Genomic DNA, 18,553 nt, shown 5'->3' with positions numbered 1-18,553 from the left:
AATGTTTAAATGTTCCCCAATTCTCAAATGGAACTATTTCCATTAAATAAAAATATTTTAATGTTATACAACAAACTTTTAGAATGCCAAGTTTTGTCTGTAACAAAACAAATACGAAATAACAGGCTGTTAAAATTCCTAAAAGATTGTGTTATATTTAGAATTTTTCCTTGGAAGCAAAATTTCAAGATAATTCATTGGGATCATGCAAATGAAGTGGGGAAACTGAAATGTGTACTACTGATGCTCCAGCCCTGAGTCCACTGTAGACAGTTGTCCTTATCTGTATTTCAAAAGCTCATACAGATCTGGTATTTCTTCCCAAGATTGGCTCTACATTCTCCTTTTTTTCATAATGTTGATTTCAGGTTAGGAGGAAAATTAAATTAGAGCAGGCTAAATTATAGTTTGATAAAAAATGATCCCACCTCTCAACTGGACAGACTTCTGTTTTGCATTAGAGCAACATCCTGGAGCCAAGTGCCCCTCTCCTCAAGGCTAAAAGATTTGTGTCTTTTACACTTCCTCAGCCCTGCTCCTCCTCTAGATATAGATGTCTATTGCTTGTTACTCAGTACAAAGCTCACCGTAGGGACTGGAAACATCTCCTCTTTCCTCAGGGACAGGTGACTTTTGCCTTTACCTCTTCCTGCGAAACAGATTTTACCTGAGCCCTGGGGGTGGGAATGTTTCCTGTCCCTCTGCTGGCACTTCAAGCTTTTGTTCTAAAATGGTTCCTGGCCTTTGAGAATTCATTAAAATTTTAGCTGTTTTTTTTTTTTTCCTTACCTACTTTTATGGTGGCTAACTCTTCCTCCCAGGCTCTGCCAACAATGACAGTCGCATGTCCTTTCCTGCTCTGAGAAGATTGGTACCATCTATACTTTCCTTGGTGCCTTGTAACCTCACCTCTCTGATGGCCTCATGAAAAGTTATGATTTTGTAGACTATCTGACTTTTCTACTTGTTAGGATGGGAGCGATAGTCTCCTGTAGCTTAATGCATTTTAAGCAGAGACAGAACTAATATGGAAACTTTCATCAGACTAATTGTCTATGCTTCTATATCCCAGACAGGAGCTGCAAAAAAAGCAAGAGTTTCAGAAATTCAGAGGAAAAAGCCATATTTGACTCAAAGGAGCACACTCTTGTTTATCTTATTAATGATGCAGAGGGCTGGTGACTCAGTATATCCTATTCAAAAATTTCTACTTAGCTGACCATTCGTGTGGAATTAATCATAATCTTTCTATCTTACAGTCAAGACCAATTCAGTTTGATCCCCAAATGCTTTTTTCCACATCTCTCAGCATGCTCAGCTGCACCTGTGTTTCAGTTGCAGGAGTTGACAGACCTCAGAGTGGGGTCAGACTTCCTTCACTAGAGTCCAGAGTGGGCTACTTATTAGCCCTGTGATCTGTGACTAGCTGCTTAACCTCCCCATGGCTCAGCTTCTTGGTTTGTAAAATGGAGAAAGTAGTAATACTTACATCATAGCTTTGCTATGCGGTGCCCAACCTGGTCTAGACTATTCCCATTCTCTGAGAACCTCTTCTGTAAAAGTAGAGTATCTAAAACGCTCATGTTCAGCTCAGGTTCAAACTGGTATCATACTTCTCCTTGCTTGTCTTCAGATTAGCCTTTGTGAGCAGGTAAGAAATGTGAGCTACCTCATATTCCCATATGAGGAATAGTAGGAGGTCCTTCTAATCTCCTTAGGACAGTAGGTGAAGCTACCTGATTTCATGAGTTCTGCAATATATACCATTATTCCTAAGCCTTTTCTCCCATTATCCTGTTTAGCTTAAAATATTGTTATTCCTACTAAAAGAGTGTTAAGATCAAATAATAATGGACTTGAAGTTCTAGGTATCAATGGAGTTTTAAAAAACATTCATTCCCTGGAATGAGGCCCTGCCCACTATCTTGCACTAGGAGCCACTTCAAGGAAGTAGCCAAGGAAGGAGAGAGCAATGTGTTGTTGAGACCATCTGGAGTGTATACAAGACTGAAATTTAGGACCCCTATATAAACTTTGAAGATTCTGGCTGGTGGATGTGGATCTACTCCTCTTGCAGGCACCATCGATAAGCCTCATAAGTTCTCTTGCTTGTTAAAACTGCCACCCACCAATCTAGGGTGACTGGCCTCTGTCTTTCATTTCTACTTTTCCTCTGTGTCTGGGGACTAGTTTCAGATTTCAGTCAGGGAGCCCTTCAGGTTTTGAACCAACAGAAGGAGAATGTTCCCTCTCTCAAACTTAATTTCTGAGTTCTTTCCCAGGGACTATATACACGTGTGTCTATTTAATGCTCACAGAAAGATTGGCTTCTGGAGTTACTCTGGGTGGTAGACAGTTGGCCTTGCTCTAATGAGTTCATACCCTTTAGATATACTTAGCTGAACTTAGTGAGTAAGGAAGGTAGCTTACAAAAGGTTCCTGACACTGCATTGTTTACAGAGATGAAGTGAGTAATTTGCCAAAAAGAAAAAAAAAAAAGAGAGAAAAGAAACTTCAAGGTTATGTTGTAGCATATGAAAAAGCCATAAAGTGGCTTTTAATGTCTAGAATTGCAGCCAGGTACAGTGTGAGGGAAAGAACATTTCTGTGATGGGGAATGTTCATTATGCTTATTCTTAAATCCCTTTTCTAGCCCATCCCTGTGCCGGACATGTAGTAGGTCTGTTGGTTGACATAGCATGTACTGAACAAACACGTGTTGTTTGATTGATGCCTACAAAAGCTCTAGCTTATTTTGTCACACACACACAAACACACACACACAAAGCCACCATAGGCTTTGAAAATGAAGATTACAGTCTATGTAAGTAACTGTCGTCTATTGAGAATCTACCATATGCCTGTCTGTGCGTTAAGGAGTTTACATAGGATGACTCACTCATTCTCAGAAGAACCTGCAAAGGTAAATATTATTATTATTACCTCCTTTTTTAGTATGAGGTATCAGTGATAGAGTCAGGATTTGGAACTGGTATTCTGATGAGGTTTAGAAGACAGGGAACTGAAAGAGAGGTAGAGGGTTCTTACCTTTCTTTTGCTCTCCTGTCATCCTGAGATGGGATGGGGTCTTCCAAAACTGGATCACAGGGTATGGAAGACTCATTTATACGTCATTTGGATTTCTCTTTATAGACAAGTGTATATAAAATCAAGGAATTAATAAATACCTCCAGCTCACTGAGCCATAATAAATTCCTATGCCATATTCCCCACTTTTAATGTTTTAATAAAAGATTTTATTTATTAATTGAGAGAGGACGAGAGAGAGAGAGAGAGAGAGAGAGAGAGAGAGAATGCGCAAGGGGGAGGGACAGAGGCAGAGGGAGAAGCAGACTCCTCGCTGAGCAGGGAGCTTGATGTGGGGTTCAATCCCGGGACCCTGCCATCACAACCTGAGCCGAAGGCAGATGCTTAACTGACTGAACCACCCAGGCACCCTATCCCCATTTTTAAATCGCTAAAAAATCATACTTCTCCTACTTCCTCTGAGTGGCATTCTTTAGAACTTGTTAGCCTAACAAATCCCCTGGTACTCTTCTTAAATCATCGCATTTAATTTTATCCCCTTTGTTACTCTTAATCCTTTCTGAATAATGTCTCATTCTACTGCTTCCTGGACTGATTTGAACTTCGCATTCTTTCCCTGTGGACTTTGCTTGTCCAACATACTTATTTCACTCTTGTTAAATTTCCTTATTAGGCAGCTCTTCCACTTCCTAAATTGTTTTGTGTTTCATTCTGAATGATTTCTGACATTTAAATTATTTATGGTTAGGAACTCTGCAGAACCAAATGCAATATCTTTCAGAATTGTACAGAATATGCCTGGGGGAAAAGCCTAAGTGTGCATCCATCATTTCCATCTTCTTTAGGAACTGTTGTGAATGAATTGTGTCCCACAGAAAGTTATGTTGAAGTCCTAACCCTTGCTACCTGTAATTGTGACCTTATTTGGCAATGTGGCACTTCCAGATGTAATTAGTTAAGATGATGTCATAGTTGAGTAGGATGGATCCTTACCTTTAATCCAATATAATTGGTGTTCTTATATGAAGAGAACAGAGAAAAACTCATGGGGGGGATATCTTATGATGACAGAGGCAGAGATTGGGGTGATACATCTACAAACCAGGGAGCAGCAAGGAGTGCTGGCAACTCCAGATGTTAAGAGGAAGGCATGAAATAAATTCTCCCCTCTAGAGCTTTCAGAAAGAGCGTGGCCCTACCAACTCCTTGGTTTCAAACTTCTAGCCTCCATAACTGTGAGACAACAAATTTCTGTTATTTTAAGCCACACACTTTGTAGTGATTTGTTATGGCAGCCTAAGAAACTAAAACAGGAACTAGACCATTTCCTGATTTATCATCATCCTCACCTGAATTGTAATAGCATCAATATACTGGGCATTCAGTGTTTTCCTGGCACTGGGCCAGTTGTAAGATGTAATATCTGATTGAATCCTCATAACCCCTTGGTTTATTTTTCCTGATATAAAGATTAAGAGACTAAGTACTGGTGAGGTTGAATCCATTCTAGTAAGAGGTGGACCTTGAAATGAATCCACATGGATTGACTCCAAAACCAGTACTTTGAATCACTATGCTTTTCTGCCATCCACTGAAGCAGTATAATCAATTTCTTTTACTGATTTAAATTTTGAGGATTGTATTTTGCATATAGTATTCCAGCTTCCCTTTTTAAATAGGATGAGGTCATTGTTATTCCCCCCACCTCCACCCCATATTCTATTCCATTTCCAATTGTTCTAGCATCCTCTGTGTCCATTATCACTACTCACTTTCCTTCTTTAGATACATTTTAGTCACTAGTAAGGTACAGAATCAGATCAGGAGAAAATTGATTATTATTTGTTTATGTTTCTGAGGGAGAGAATAGGTCAAAATAACTTCTCTGAAGCTTGCGATTTGTGTATCTAGCTCTTAGGACACAAATATGCTGTGTCTGCCTTTCCTTCAAGTTATAATTTGGTTAAAAAACTATTCGTGGCTGAAACAAGGAACACTAATCAAAGATTCCTTGGCTTCATGCTTTGAGGCAGTGTTTTAAAAAGCTTTTAAAGTGACCCAAAACCTTTTGGCATGGTTGAGAGAAAAGTCTAGAAAGGAGGAGCCTTTGTATTCTCCCTTTCATTCGATTACTTGATTTACATGGTAAGCCTTTATTTTTAGGTTATACATTAATAAAAATACCTTAAAGTTTTATTTTATTACCTATAAAGTAATTTAATGAATATTGTTTCATTTGATTCACACAACATTCTTGAGATGTATGTAGGACAGATATTATTATTCTCATTTTAGGAATGAGAAAATACACTTGTAGATGTGACATATCTTGATCAGGGTCATACAGGCAGTAAATGGGAGTGGGGTTAGACTCATATATTGTAGTTTCTAACATCCAGTTAAATTTTCATAAATTGAGGCAACTTGTAATAAAAATTAACATTTATATTGTATATTTAATCTCATAATCCTCACAACCACATTATAAATTAGGTTTCTAAAATTGCTATTTCGCAAACTCACACACAGAGACTTAAAAAAGAAGCTTATGAGGGTTGAGTAAATTGGCCAAGGTCCCATCAGTTGTAAGGTACAGAGGATTTGAACCTATCACGGAACACCTACTCTCTGCTGCTTTAACTGCACATCTTCCCAAAGCAAGCATCTGTTAATGGGAAGGTAAACTAAGGAATATGGATGATGATACACCAGAAAGTTCAATCTCAGCCTGGACTCAAAACCCAGACTCTAGTTAGACAGGTGACTGGAAGGGTAGTGTAAGTTGAATGAAAATGCAGAGAGTAGTCGTCTGTCATCCACAGTTCCACTTTCCGCAGCTTCACTACCTGCATCAACCGAGGTCTGGAGGCAGATAATCCTTCTGCCGAATCATCAAAAGGTCAATAGTAGACTAATGCTAGGTCACAGCGCTTGCATCTTTCCCTTCTCTTCATCTCATGGTGGAGGCATTTCCTCATCTCACATCATCACAAGAGGGGTGAGTACAGTAAAATAAGATATTCAGAGAGATAGACTACATTCACATTGTCTTAAGCTCATTGTTGTGATTGCTTCTCAGCCTTTTGGCTAAGATCAGGTGTTATAGGATATTGTTATCATTCTTGTATTTTTTCAGTCATTAATATCTTACTGTGCTAATTTATAAATTAAACTTTATCATAGATATATAACATATCTATAGGAAAAAAGCATAGTATATATATAGGGTTCAGTATTATCCATAATTTCAAGCATTTGTGGTGGGGGCAGTGGGTCTGGGAACATATCTTCTGTGGATAGGGAGGGACTGCAGTGTATTTTTTTTACAGTGAAACTTTAGTTGGGTCCAAATTATCTTGGTTCCTAACTCACATCACATAAATAATCTTTATTCTGACAGAGCATTTAAATAATTTACCTGACTTTTAAAACGTGTACTCATAGGCCTTCTTCCTTGTTAACATTTGTTTAGGTGCCCTGATGAGAGGAGAAGAGCTGAAATCCTTGAGTGATGATGGCTCTCAGTGCTGTTAGGTGACAGGTTTCAGGACCAGACAATCTATTTCTAATCTATTACCAGTTATCAGAATCTTGAGAAGTTAAAACTACTTTCAAACCACAATGACATGTAATAGGGGAGTTGGGGAAAAAAAACCCCACAACAAAACAGTCTCCAATTTTTTCTCCTGCACCTTATTGTTACATATACTGACTATATATATATATATATATATATATATATATATATATATATATATAATTTTTTTACAGTTAAATCTTAGAGACAAAGATTGTTTCTTTACAGAAAGCAAGTTGGCTTAGGAACTTTGAATGTTTCATACTGAGCAAATTTCTCTGGACTCATTTAAGAAAATAAATAGAAATCTCTTATTGCAGAGAGATGCTTGACAGAAAATCTTTGCACACTCACTATTGATTTATTGACTTCTCTGTAAAATACTTAGATTGGAGGATATTCGAAGATTTTCTTTAAATAATTCATTGAATGCCTTTAAAGTAAATTTAATCTTTAGAGATATTCAGAACCCTTATTTCCAATGAGAAAAGACAACCAATTCTCTTGGAATTGTTTGTGTCCAAATATCAATGTTATGTGAATTATGTTTACTTTCATATGTGCCATTTAGTGAAATATTCAGAGTAGCTTTTCATTTTTCAGAGCCAACTAATCTTAAATAATTTATTCATCTATAGAATCAGACAAGCATTAAATCACTTCCCAGAATATTGACAAAAATCCTTATTCTTCTCAATTTCAGCATATATTAAAACCCAAAATGAATTCAACATTGGAATAAGTGATGAATCTAATTTGTACTACATGTGGTTAAAAAGCCTAACATGAGGACATATATAATATTATATATATGTATATATAAATATAGAATATATATAAATATATAAATATAAATATATATATAATTTTTATCTTTAAAATTTTAGTGACTTATCTTTTAGGATGTTTGGTGATTTTATTGGTTGCCTTACTTCTCTGCTCTCTTCTCTGCTTCTCTGCTCTCTGTACTGGATTAATTCAACATACCCAATACATTGTTTCTAACAGTGGACTTCAATACAGTTGGATGCAGTGTTACAGTACACCTTTTTATAATAAAGAATTTATCAGCCATCACTCCATAGTAAAGGGTTTTCTATGTCCATGTTTTGATTCAGTCTATTTCTAGGTAGAGGACCAATTTAATGGAAAGACACAGTTTTCTATTTTATCAATGATATTCTACAATTGAATAACAAAAAAACCCAAATCAAGATGTCATCAAGATGTTGACAATAAAACTGGAATGGTATTCTGACATTTTTTGGGGGCCCCTTTTCTGATATATGATTTTCCTAGTTTTTTCTGTTATATAATATTTATTAGATCTTTTTTATAGAAAGCTAATTCAATGTCACATTTAAGAGTTTAGTTTCCTCGATTAAAATTGGAATTTTTGGTTTCCCAGGTTCATTCCTTAGGATTCCATTGCTTTGGGGGCCTAGGTATTCTTTAGTAGAAATTAAGAGAAAAACAATTTGGAACTTTTTTTTCTACTTTATTTTATTTTATTTTATTTTATTTTTGTATATATATTTTTTCATTGGAGTTCAATTTGCCAATATATAGCATAACACCCAGTGCTCATCCTATCAAGTGCACCCCTCAGTGCCTGTCATTTGGAACTTTTGCTAAGGTTCTGGTTACCTGAGTATGGATACTTCTAGGTGGTATATACAAAACTGGGGGTACTTTTGGGGACTATAAATGTTCACTTTAAACTGACTTACTCCCATGTAAAGCAATACTAACTAGTGATTCTAGGCATAGGCTTTATGCTGATATTATGTGTCTGAGTCTGTGTTATTAGTTGTGTGACCTTGGACAAGGTGATTGCTTTACTCTTTAAGCCCCAGTTTCCTCATCTATAAAATAATAATAATAATAATAATAATAAAACAGTATTTGCCTCATAAAGATGTCATGAGAATAAAATATCTAACAATATGCTTTGATATAGTAGATGCTCAAGAAAAAATACTCTTGTTGTTCCTATATTAGTTAAAGGGGCAGAGGGAATAGTAGGAAGACTGGAGATATCAGCTAAAATTTTATTCATCCTTACCTGAGGTCCCACTGCACTGGAGACTGAATTAGGCATTTGAACATACATTAATAGGACAAGGACAGGAAAGAAATACAGTCAAGTGGTAACTCATAGGTGGTAGAATTAGAAGTGATATTTTGTTTCTTCTTTATACTTTTCTGTGCTTCCCATATTTTATGCCATAAAGATGTGTTATGTTTTTAATCCTAAAATTTGTGTTTAAGAAATAATATAAAACTATGTGGCCCTTTGTAATTTTTCTTCCTATTAACCCAGCTTCAGGAATCTTTGAATGGAGTCCCTTGGAGAGATTTTGCAGGATGATATTTGCTATTGGTATTGTCACAGGGTTTGAGATAAGGGCTACCCTCAGAAAGCTGGAAACATAGGTTGGGAGTTAGACAAAGCTGGGCTTGAATCCAAGCTCTGCCAGTAACAAGCTGTGCAGTTTTGAGAATGTGACTTCATCTTTCTGAGTCTGTTTCCTGATCTGGATCTGTAAAATGAGTGACAATCTCGTTTGCAAGGTTGTCATGAGGATTAAATCAAGTGAGAGTTCCTTTGTAGTGCACTTAACACAGTCCAACCCATAAAAGTATTCATAAAATGGTAGCTATTATTATTCCCAGAAAAATTGTTGAAGGTCAACTTCCCCTTTTTTCCGATGAAGCAACTGAAGCATATGGAAGTTACATGACTTTTCTGATACCTTCCAGACAGTAAATGACAGAGCCTGGACTAGAAGTCAGGTTTATTAACATTAGTATGGCATTCTTTCCAGCAGACAGGTGTTTCAAAATGTGTATTATTGAATACAATCCTAACAATTTTTCTATATTGACATGAAACCCTGCTATTATTTGCTTATTTTTCTTTATATGTATTTAAGTAACTCTTCAGTGTAAGTAAATTTGTTTAGAAGTTGTGTGTCAATATTTTAAATATAAATTCAGTATCATTTTCAGTGTAATAAACAAAAGGTAATTATGAAATAAATTCAATAACACAATACAAATTTATTATATTTTTAGCTAGATAGTATGAGAAGCAAGTTCAATGGGAGAACATTTCATGACAATAAGGAATTGGTGCCCATTAAAATAGTAAGAAATGGAAAAGCAGAAAGATGTTAAGTTATGGTACCTTTCTGAAAGAGACTGGCCATTTGCACTTGGTTTCAGGTTGGATCAGAATGGGTGATGACAATGTACAAAGAATGACCACGGAGTGTGTGCATAACCATGTCACTTCTGTTTTGGAAATGTCTGAAACCATCCCATGCCACTCATCAGATTTCCTAAAAGGGTCTTACTTAAGAAACTACCTACTTTATTCTGATTCCTTAGCCATTCATCCCACTTTCGTGTAGTCTCTGACTTTCCATGATGGTTTTACATCAGCCATTGCTGTTACTCTTATGCTAATACGTGGAAGATGAGTTTCATAGCAATGAGGCAATCTATTTTCAGTGACAGGTTGTAATGAACTGAGAGGGTTACACTATTAAATGCACTGTGGTGGGAGTGATGGCAGTGTAACATATACATCAGTCAAATTGCCATGCTGATTGGGGATATAATAATGTGACCACATGCAGAACAGATGGGGTGAGGCATGTTGGCAAGAAACCTTCTCACCAAGGGTTAAGCCTCCAGAGTTTTCATTAGCAGTATGTGAGTAATTTCTCTGTCTCAAGTCAACATTTTAGGAAGGTAATTACTGAAGTACATACATGAGATTAGCACTGCAATTCTAGAAATGAAGAGGAAGGAAGCAAAGGAAGTCATACATATGACTAAGAAACTATAGGGAAGCCCCTCTCCAATTAAAAAACCTTTTGGTTCTAATTCTTTCACTTTGATTTTCTTCCTCACTTTCCTTTATTTCTTTAAATTTTTCTCTCTGGCAGATTATCATTCAATTTTTCAAGTAACTTAACTCTGACCTCTTCTCATTTCAGCTTATTATTTTTTGAGAAGATCTACAAAGGAGAAATGCCTAGTTGGGGAAAATAAAAGCTTGAGGAGATTATAATCAAAGCCCATGAAATACATGAAGAAGATAAAGATAAAATGGGTCATTCCTACATTCTAATGAAGATTTTTCTTACAGAAAAATCCCAGAAAAAAAAACAGGTAACTGACATTTAAGGGATCTATCCTGAGATTTTTCAAGAGTCTTTCAAATTGTAAATATCAATGAAATATAAAATATCTCACATAAAATTGGAGAAAATATACTGAACTATGTGTGTGTTTCCTCTAGATTCTTAATGAGTCCTTATATTATAAACTGATGCCAAACTATGACAGTGGATGATTGGCTGATGATATGAGGATGATCAATTTGATAAATAAGCAGTTTGAGGGGTGGGAGCAACAAGAAAACATTTCTGTGAAACACTTGGTAGTAGATGCATTAGTGAAGCTACTCAGTCTTTAATTTTATCTCTTATTTGATGGTAATTTTCCCACTGGCTGGAACGCTAGCCAAAACATTGTCATGAATTGCTTTCTTTCCATTTTTAAAATAAGATCTATTATGGATTTATTCACTTTATAGCTATGAGCACTGCCAAAGTAGTCATTCTTTAATTTATCCTAGAATTCTATACCAAACTATATTGAGCATCTGAACCATCACTTTCTTAACCTTAAAATTCTATTAACAGTATTATCATTTGCCCTTTTTTTGAGAACTACTTTTTCTCAAGGAAATAAGTGTGTGTGTGTGTGTGTGTGTGTGTGTGTATGTGTGTGTATAGGTGTGTGTAGGTGTTTTAAATAACATTCAGAAAACTACTCTGTTGCTTCTGGTAAATTGTCCAAACAACACACATTTGTGTCTTCTGGGTCTGGAACATATTGTGGCCCAATTAATTTGAATTTCTCCACATATCTTTTATTGCAGATGACATAATAGCATATTTGAAAAAGTCTAGAGAATCAAAGTAATGCTAACTGAAACAATAAAAAATCAGCATAGTAGCAAAATATAAAATTATTATGTAAAAATCAACGGCAGACATGTACACAAGTAACTAGTTACAAGTTAAAATGGGATAGAAGTCCCATTTACAGTAGTGACAGGTAATGCATGGAACAATAATTTAATAAGAAATCATTCTGCTTTGAGAATCAAATGAGACAAACTTGTAGTATACTGTACTATCAATATAGTATTAGTATACTTAGAATTACATTGGCTATTATTAATAGATGATGAGTGACTTGAAGACAAGAGTCCTATCTTACTCAACTCTTTTATCTTCTACAGTGCCAACCAACATACTGGTCATACATTAGTATTCACTGTGTAGTTTGTTGTATCTAGCGGCAAGCGCACAATTGATGGCCATTGGAAATTCCCAAAGAAAAGGTAGAAATGTTCCTTCTCAGTTTTATGTGGTGACTAAGGGTTCCTGGGATGGAGCTCTGTTTATTTTGTGCATGGTCCATGCAAAAAGAGTTCATCATAGTATCTGGTAAAAAGAATAGTGGGAGCTGGACTGAAAACCCAATTATCTGCAGAGATTTGCATGCTGATGGTGTTGCTGTATTTGAGTCTGCCAAGTTTGTCCAGTGGGGCTCTTGGAAGGAAAGTATATGTACATTCACAAAGCAAATATACTTAAAGAAACAATTATTTATATGAAAAATTTAAAATGACCTTCCACTCTGTAAACACATAGGATGATTAGTATTCCATATCTTTCTGGTGGTTTTAGCCAACATAAAATGGGAAGAAAAAGTGATGTACATATTTTAGAAAAGAAGAGATAACTTTTGTTTATTACATTGACATGAAAATTAACTATTTTATGAATTAATAAAATAACTATTTTATTATAGATGATATGAACCATTAGAAATAAAAGATTTTAGTAAATATAAGATCAACATATAAAAACCAACAGCATTCTCTTATACCAGAAATAACTTGTTAGAAAATATAATAGAAAAATTCTAACCCATGGTAGAAAATGCTTGGGAATAATAAATAAATAAAAATAAATAATAAAACCTAGCAGGCTTTGAATTTGATGCCATCTTCCCCTTTACTTTTAGATTATATAAAGGTCTCTTGCTACAGAAGGTTGCTCATTGGTACCAAGCCTTACTAGCTCTTAAAATCCCACTTCAGAGTGCATCCTTAGAGAGGTAGCAAGCTCAATGGTGAGAACATAGTCCAAAAGGAGGCTGCCTAGATTTGAAACTCAGCTTCAAGATGTAATAGGCAAATCACTGGCGAGCACTGGTCCTAATTGTCTCATCTGTTAAATGGGGCTAATAATTATATTTATGTATTAGGGCTGTGAATATTCAATGAGTTAAAACATATAAAGCAGTGTCTGGTACATTGTATTTGCCACAAAGTGTGAGCTCCCATTAGGATTATCACTGTGTATCCTGTTTGATATCATCTACTCTGTGGTCCTACAGAATTTTTAGTTCCCCCTTAAGATACTCCCTTAAGAGTTACAATGAAGTTAATTTCATCTCCAAAATGTTGTTAACAGGAAAATGACAGATGAATGAACAGCAAAGATGGGTCAGACTCTCAGGTTCAAAGGATTTAGGCATGTTCTCCTGAATGTGCATTCCATCTTCCTACCTCACAAACTTCTATAAAACCTCCCTGATGGTTTTATAAAACTATAAAGCCTTTCTAATGGAAAGACATGATATATTCCAGATGAGATTCAATATCATGGGTGTGACAGTTCCTCCCATACTAATATATACATTTAATTTCAGTGTAATAAACTCTCTCTGTGCTTTTTTCCTAACTTAGCAAGCTAATTTTAAATTTTGATTGGAAGACTAAATATACCAGAAAAGCAAAAAACAAATTAAAAATAAAAGAATAATAATGATGGTATTTGCTTAATTATAAATGGAATCAAACAGTAGATCTCTAGTGATGGAAGCAGTCTAGTGCTGATTTCTAGTACACGGTACATATGGTAGCCATTAGCTACATATGGCTATTTATATATAAATTAATTAAAAGTAAATAAGATGGAAAGTTTAGTTTTTAGCCATATCACATTTCCAGTGTTCAATGGATACATGTGGCTATTACATTAGCACAGATACAGAACATTTCTATTAGCTCAGAGAGTTCTATTGAACAGTACAACTCAAAACAGATATATGATAATCTAGAATAGGATAAAGATAGCAATTCAAATAAATGGTTAAAAGTAGATTTTTTCAGGAAAACATTTAAATTTTTTTCTTGTTGGAAAAGTCTATTATAAAACAATAAAATATTCTGAAGCCATAAGGAAAAATGAAACAAGTAAGACTGTCAAAAAGGAAACTTTTCTGTAAGAAAACTATAAAGAAAATAAATGATAGATGACAATCAGAGAATTTTTTAACTTAATTGACAAAAAGGGCTATTTAAAGAACTCTTGGGATCCCTGGGTGGCGCAGCGGTTTGGCGCCTGCCTTTGGCCCAGGGCGCGATCCTGGAGACCCGGGATCGAATCCCACGTCGGGCTCCCTGCATGGAGCCTGCTTCTCCCTCTGCCTGTGTCTCTGCCTCTCTCTCTCTCTGTGTGACTATCATAAATAAATAAATAAAAAAAAAAAAAAAAAAGAACTCTTGAAGATTAAATTAAAAAAGGTAAATTGGGGTGCCTGGGCAGCCCAGTAGATTGGGTGTCCTACTCTTGGTTTCAGATGGGGTCATAATCTCAGAGTCATAAGATCTAGGCCTGTGAGCCCTGTGTGTGGCTCCATGCATAGCGCAGAGTCTGCTTGGGACTTTTCTTCTCCCTCTGTCCCTACCTCCTGCATGCTTGCACTCCCTCTAAAAAACTAAACCTTAAAAAAGACAAATCTTCAGTAGGAAAAATGAATAAAGCATATTAAAGATCAATTCAAAAAAGAAAAAATACCATGACCATTCAACTTATGAGTAGATGGTCAATTTCTCTAGTTAAAAAAAAAAAAAAACGCAATTAAAACAACACTGAGATATGATTTTTTACCTGTCATATCATCAAAGTTTAAGAAAGAATAGATATAAGGCTTAGCTCATATTATTAAATGGAATAGAGATGGCTACCATATGTTTGGCAAGAAATCTGACAAGAACATACAAATTTAAAACATGTTTACTTCTTGACTGAGCAATGCCATTTCACATAAAGATGTACTTGTATGTAAAAGATTATTTGCAGGACTATTTATATTCACTCCAAATGGAAACAGTATAAATGTCTGTCTATAGGGGAGTTGTTAAATTAATTATGGCATATATGCATGTACATAATGTACATAAATGTGCACATACTTAAATATGTGCATATGTAACAAAAATACTATATACCCATTCATAGAATGAGGTAGCTCTATATGTTCCAGTTGGAGGAATACCCTCAATGTACACTGAAGTAAAAAGAAAGAATATTACTTATAAATAAATATTGCACATTTTATACATTTATAATTAAATAATTGACTTACAAAATTATTTATAAATAAAACTAAGACTATTATATAGAATACTACCCAAATTTTGTTAAAATATGTTTGTTTTTTCTCTCAAACATGCATATTTTTTATATGCTTAGAGATAAGTTAGGAGACTTAAAACCATTTATAATATGCTTTTAAAAATAAAAATATTCATGTGGTAAAATAAGAGAGTAGAGTTATAGATGTAAAGAAAAATTTGGGTAGCCCAAGAAAGAAGGCTTAAAAGTTTTCAGAAAATAAATTATGCTGGTCAGGTTGAGGTATTACATAATAGGTAGAAAAAATACTATGGAAGTTCCCATGGAGGTGCAACTAATTCTAATCTGAGGGAGGTGGAACAGGGGGGAAGGGGACCTAGAGGATATTTGAGTTGGTTTTGAAAAGAATAGGATTTTATTGTTCCTTCTTTTTCACATCAAAGAACCAAGACACTAGAGGATTTCTGAAGCAATTCAAGCAATGCGTAGCACATAGTGGAACAGTATTTGCAAGACAAGGTGTGAGCTTTATGGTTTACTTAGGGAAAATGTAATTGGGGGGCCTGGTGCTTAGGAGTGTTGCGAATGGTTGGCAGGCAGGGAGGATGGAGGAGAGAGAGGATGGTAGGAGAGTTTTGAAAGACAGCTTGGGTCAGAATTTACAGGACATACTGCTTTTTAATGAGTTTAGACTGTATCCTACAATGAAGCAATGGAGAACTAGTCAAGGGTTTTGAAGAGTGATGAAGTAAGATCAGACATGTGTTCTAAAAGGTAAGTTTGGTGGCTGGATGATGGATGACTTAGAGAAGGAAGAGACTAAAAACTCTTCAGGGTGTCAAGTGTTCAGCAAGGCATGATGTGATCCAGAACAAAGGTATTGACAGTGAAAGGTGAATGAGAAAGCAGACAAGAAAGAACCTACAAGGTCGCATCTGCAGAAGCTATAAATGTATTCCATTCACCTCATAGGATGTTTTGGCTACTTCCTGGATATTTCACACCATCCTTCCCTGTCATGGGTTTTGTCTATTGCCCTTCTGCCAGGTTTCTCTTTCAGGAGCGGCCTGCCAGCTATTGAGGCTAACGTGGCTTTCTGAATACCATAAGGCTTGGAAGCATTATTGAATTAAACATTAATTAATTAGTGAAGCTCCCCTCATAAAACAGATCCTTTTTAGCCAGAGAAAGCTAAATATCAAAATGTAGAGTGTAAATATAACTATAGCTCACTGTAATTGTGAAGAGTACGAAACAATTTACCTAATGGCTTAGGGTAGGTGTAAAGTGGGTTTAATAGAACCTTGTTGCTGTTCATTTGATCAGCAATGCCCTCCTCTTTTTGAATAGAGAAAATGGAAAAAGTACAAATAAGGGCACCGAAGGTTAAGTGACTCACCAGCTTCTAGGCAGAACTGCTCCAGGAATCATTCAGAGGCAGATTTCTCTTCCTCTAAATTCCCTGAGCTGTCTTGTGGACTTTGTTGCTAAGGAATCCGGCTGGGATTGACTATACATGGGAAGAGAAATTGAAGATTGCCTGGGTGTTGGGTAGTTTTCCTCTCTGGGAATCACCAGATCTTTATCCTTTTACCAGAAGAGCACCATGGTGATAGTTTCTACTCTAGTGACTGTTTCCTGTAGGTCTGATGTTCACAGAGAGGACTTCTTGCATACAATGCCAGGCTAGGTGCTGTACGAGAGAAGCCAAGAGACTTGATACTCAGTCTGGGCCTTAAGAGGCTTGTAGTTCAAATGATGAAACGAGACTAACAAAAGCAGAACAGTTAACTCAGTGCTAGAAACTCAGAGGAGTAGCTTTCTATATTGTCTGCACGGTACTAAAGACAACTTCTCATCAGAGGTAAGATAGTCTTCAGTCTACATGCGGTTCTTGGGCTACCTGAAAACCTCTCTTCTCTCACAATGGATTGCTCAGCCGGTATTTCACTGACCCTGGGTTGCAATGGTTGAATGAGAGAATTCCTTGTGTGATCCAAGTTCCATTAACCTCAAGGCTTTCAGAAAATGGAAAGATTGATTCAGCCCAGAAGTCTTTGATGCACAAGTGACACTGAGGATGGCTGTGTCAGAATAGGCAGGATCTAAGTATCTTTACATCTTATTCTCGTTCAGGTCCAGAAACTCAAATGCTGATGTGATGCTATTCAGGTCCCTAAAACAAAGCACAATTCTGGAGGGAGCAGGATACACCAACAGTATTTCTCAACACACATATACTGAGATACTGCTCAGTGACAGCTGCTGAGCCATGCACAGGGGAAACAAGAAAGACATGACTCCCACCCTAGAAAAGCTTCTCAGATGAAGTTGGAGAAAGATTGGACTTAACATCTTCCTATTTCCTGCATCTATTGGAAGATAACAGCATCCTGTACATCTGGCCAAAGGTAGGCTGTTTTCTCTATCCAGGTGAAACAGGAGCAAAACATATGGAATTTCAGTTGACCAATCATTCAAGTCATTCTCTTGTTACCTCTCTAGGTCTCCTTGAAAGGTCAGGATATTGGGCAAACAGTGTTGGGGCTGTTTACTTTGCTGACTTCAGTGATAATGGACTTCATGCCCTAAATTCTAAGAATGTTCATTTGTCTTCTTTTCAAGACCTCATCTTCCCCATATCCACCAAAGAACTAGAATGTTACTTTACTGCAGTAATCATTAAGCCTGAAGAATAATGGTTGGAATATTTATTGATGTTTGAATGACTTACATTTTTAAAATGTGCTCCAATGGGAAAAATACTTAAATTTCATCTGCATGTTTAGTATTTACATGTGTAAAGAGACTCAGAATTACTATCATATTTCTATAGTTATGGTGATGAAAAAAACCATTGTTACACTGATTTAATTTCCATTCGTAATTCAGCAATACTACAATCCTGAAGTCATATTCATCATCTTTCCTGCATACTCTTCCCCTAGGCTGTTTGTCCTCCTACTTTCTACCTCATCTCTGTTCAAGGCATTCAGTACCCTTCCTGTAACCAGCAAGAATCTAAACATTAGGATCCTCTTTGGCCTCTCCCCCCCTTTTTTTTACCTGCATGTCTAGTTATTGGCCAAATTATGTCTTGCCATGTTGCCTTTCCCAAGTCTGTTCTCTTCTATAACTTCAGTAATGAAATCTAGTTTTTAATTGCCTTTAGTGGCTGTGTAAAATAAAAACTCCATCTCCTAGCATTTCTTTACAGGTAGATGTGTTTCTGCATCTTTGACAAGGCAAATGAGATGCAAGCAGTAATGCTGTGCAGCAACTTCTAGGATCATAAAAGACAATATGTGTGATGTTTGTCATATTATTTTTTTGTCGATGTGCTCCCTGGCTGGAGCTCAAGCAGCCATTTTGAAACATGAGGCAACAATTATGAGGATAGTGGAGCAGCAGA

This window comes from Vulpes lagopus, chromosome 16, assembly GCF_018345385.1.
Source record: "Vulpes lagopus strain Blue_001 chromosome 16, ASM1834538v1, whole genome shotgun sequence".
In the NCBI taxonomy this organism is placed as follows: Eukaryota; Metazoa; Chordata; class Mammalia; order Carnivora; family Canidae; genus Vulpes; species Vulpes lagopus.
The sequence above is the reverse complement of the archived record's forward strand: the minus strand, read 5'-3'. Positions refer to the sequence as shown.